Source organism: Neopelma chrysocephalum, unplaced genomic scaffold (genome assembly GCF_003984885.1).
Source record: "Neopelma chrysocephalum unplaced genomic scaffold, ASM398488v2 Primary Assembly neopelma1_257, whole genome shotgun sequence".
Taxonomy (NCBI): Eukaryota; Metazoa; Chordata; class Aves; order Passeriformes; family Pipridae; genus Neopelma; species Neopelma chrysocephalum.
Window position 1 is genome coordinate 168,387 of NW_020897919.1, and position 3,719 is coordinate 172,105.

The 3,719-nt window shown below is 55.5% G+C and overlaps 1 long non-coding RNA gene across 1 annotated transcript in view; it reads right to left on the reverse strand.

Moving 5' to 3' along the window:
• The window catches only part of LOC113977746, a 4,397-nt gene extending 957 nt beyond the window's left edge, over positions 1-3,440 (reverse strand). The window contains exon 1 of the long non-coding RNA XR_003537409.1: positions 2,962-3,440. This is a non-coding gene — a long non-coding RNA (uncharacterized LOC113977746). The remainder of the gene's footprint in view (positions 1-2,961) is intronic.
• Positions 3,441-3,719: the final 279 nt, after the last annotated feature.

Genomic DNA, 3,719 nt, shown 5'->3' on the forward strand with positions numbered 1-3,719 from the left:
CCCGCAGCAGCTCCCCTCGCCCCCGCCGCCGCCGCAGCCGCCGCCGCTCCTCCACCGCCGGGGCGCCCATCGCGGCCGCTCCGCTGCGCTCCGACCGCTCCCCGCGCCGCGCCGAGCCCCGCCGGGCTCCGCAGCACCGCCCCCGACCGCCCCGCACCGCCCCTGCACGGGCGGGACGGGGCGGGGACGGCCGGGATGGGGGGCACTACCCCCAGCCACTGCCAGCTGCCCCCAACCCACTGCTCTCCGCCCACTGCCCACTGCTCCCAACCCACTGCCCCCAGCCCACTGCCCTCCGCCCACTGCCCCCAACCCACTGCCCCCAGCCCACTGCCCACTGCTCCCAAACCACAGCCCACTGCCCACTGCCAGCTGCCCCCAACCCACTGCCCTCCGCCCACTGCCCACTGCCAGCTGCCCCCAACCCACTGCCGTCAGCCCACTGCTCCCAACTCGCTGCCCCCAGCCCCCAGCCCAGGGCTGACACCACCCACGGGGGTCCAACTGCGGGCACAACCCAGCCTGGCCTCAGCTCCGCTGGGCATCGCCCCCTCGCTCCCAGCACAGCTCCCGACCCCGCCGTGGCGCTGGGGCACAGGACAGCCCACGCACAGCCACTCCATCCCTCTGCTGCTGGGGCTCCCGGGCTGGAGGAGCTGGGCTGGCCGGAACCTTTCCTCTGTCCTTCCCTGTAAAGTCATAATTAGTATTGCAACAGTAATGCAGGTATCTGTGGGCTCTGCTGAGCCAGGAGTGTTGTGCACACACAAGGGAACAGCTGCCTCTGCAGGGTCCACAGTGGTGCAGGGACACCATTATCCGGGAAGGGCACTGGAATTACATGACAGATCTACCTTTTTTGTTTGGAGAGCCACCTTCAGCTGAGATGGACAGCAGAGTAGATGGAATATCTCTGTTCCTATAGTCTGTTTCCTGAGAGCTGCCATGGCTCATGAAACAGACAGAAACGAAAGTAAACATCACTGCAAATATTTTTGGTTAGTTACTAAGCACTCTGGTTAGAGAGGGTCTCCTTCCTGAGGTAGCACCATCAGTTTCTTGTGATTCTGAAGCTGCCCAGCGGGGCAGTTTCCAGCTCTGCTCTTGCACATTTACCACTTGTGCTCCTCCACACAACTTCAGCAACACTGGTGTCCCTGTTGCTCCTGGGTAGGCAGAGCCAGCTCCCATCCAGACAGCAAATGGAGTTAACAACTGGCCTAGGATGTAACTATGGAAGAGGTGTTTTGTTTTGGTTTGTGTTTTTTTTCCGGATAGGATACACTCCCTTCCCTCTGGCAGGGCAGGTTTTATCCCATGGTAAACAACTCTGAAACCTGTAGCGCTGTGAAACTCTTCAGCAAGTCACCCCAACTTATGAAAGAGATCCTGGCTGTCCCACTGCTGGCTCCGACTGATGCCGTGGGAAAGCAATCAACCCACTGTGAGGTGAGAGGGGTTTGGGGGTGAACATCCCCGCTGCCGACACGACAGAGCACTGTGACAGCGCTCCCAAAATACTCCCTTTAAATCTAAATGTCTATTTGAAGTCTGCAACTTCTCGAAAACGTGACCCTGAGGGTCACTGCAAAATCATTGCTCTCTCCTCCATCGCAGGCCTCCTCTGGTCCCGTTACAGGGCTGCTCGTAAATACCAGGCATGAGCTCGCTCTCTGGAAAATTGAGACTGGGAATATCTGGGAAGCCTGCGAAGCTTAGGAACAAATTTCCCATTCAGAATTACAAAGTAATTTAACAAATTCCTTACTAGCATAGCGAGTACTAGCTCCTGAAACACCTCCATTTCTGGGGAGCATAAGACAGGAGAATTCCCTCTTCTCTCCCACTAATAAACTGGTGTGTGGGTGGAACAGGCTTTGAACTGCTCCGTCTGCAGGAGGAAACAGAAGGAACTGCCATAGATGTTACTCTTACGAAAGAAAAGCTTTATATTTATCTTCTACAGGAGTCTCCTGCAAGAAAAAACAACTGCTAGAGAAAGAACAGATGTAACTAAGATGCTGCTGAACATTACAGAGATTGCTTTATATCACCTCTGCCACTTTCATCCTTTCACTCTTGCTCCCCTTCTGACCATTTCAGTACTCTTCAAGGATCATCTCTTGACCACCTAATGCATGAGCAGTGCAGGAACTTAATCATGTGTCACCTTTAGGCCATCAGATCACACCTACACGCCACCTGACTCCTCCTGCTTAAAAAAAAAGAAAAGGTGTCTGATGATCTCGGCCCTCTTTGGGTGCCAATCAGCAAAGGTGCAGATCAGAGGTGCTGTGACTGCTGGAGGTGGTTGCAGGTAGCAGAGCCTCCACGTGTTCTTTGGAGTTCCTCCTGCAATCCAAGAGAGGAAATCCCATTTAGCTGGCTCAGCACCAGCTGGGCTGAGGGTGGGAGACAGATGCACAAACATCTCCTCTTACATTATCACAGTCTCTGTAGGGCAGGACCTGCTGCTGCTTTCAGCAACTGCTCACAGGTTCCAGCCAATGTCTGGGTACCTGTGTGTGGTGGGATCCTACCCAAAACAACAGCAGAAGGACTGTCAGGCTGAAACTCTTGTTGGACCCATCAGGCCAGGAGCCAGCCTTAACACCAAACTGAACAGGACTGACTTGTAAGTCTGAATCAGTGTAATGGTGTTCAAGTGTGCATGAAAACTCACCTGTGGGCTGAAAAAGATCAGAGGTGCTAAGGAAAGTCTTCCTTTCCCAGCCACATCCTGCAAGGCTTTACTGAGGCATGTACATTCTGCACAGGTCACTGCTGGCATCTCTGCTTGCTGCCAGGTAGACCATTCTCCAAGGAGGGCCATGGACACTCCAGAGGAGGTTCCCTTAGCTCTGCAAGGGCCCTAGGAAGGTTCCCACAGAGCTGGCTCTCGGAGGGGCAGAAAGAAGTGCTCTTGTTTCTTTCCAGAGCCTCATCACAGCATAAAACCACTTAAAGCATTAGGAGAAAACTGTGTAAATCACAGGACACAGATGTGCAGAGATGACAGCCAGATGTGCCTCAGTGGAGCTAAGGAGCAGTCACGACTGCTGCAAGGAGAGCAAACAGCCTCGCTCACTTGGCGTTTTCCCCCGCAACCCATGCCAAGTTCTGCTCTTCAGACCAAATAGAGATTTTCTTCTGTTTGGACTGGCAGATTATGCTCACAAAGAGCTTTCAACTCTGGAGAAAAATATTTGGGACTCATGCGGAGCAGAATGTTTCGGTGCACGTTGGCCAGTCAGAACCCAGCTGCCAGGGATGGTGATCCCCAACTGGCGGGCAGCACCCCGAGCCCGCTCCGAGGGCTGACAGGGGAGGGACACCAGCACGTGAGAGTGGTCCTGGAGCTTCGGCCAAACACGGACAGGGGCACCATCAGGCTGGGGTTGGGCAGTGCTTCCCAGCAGAGACCACCCTGAGGCACCTGCGTGGCAGAATCACCAGGTCTCACTGATGTTACACTGCTCACACAGAACTGCTGTGGAGACCCACCTGGGTGGCCCAGAAAGGACACTGGGGGGGGTTCCTTGCACTTTCAATCCAGGGCCCTACTTTTCCAGCACGGCTCCCGAGCCCTTGCTCCCACTCTCTGCCTGCACAGAAAGCCTCACCCCTCTCCTCAGGCGTTACCTGGCACACACACACAGGTTAGCTGGTTGTACATCCACCCTGAGCACTGCGGTGTCGGGGCTGCGGTGCCCGAGCAC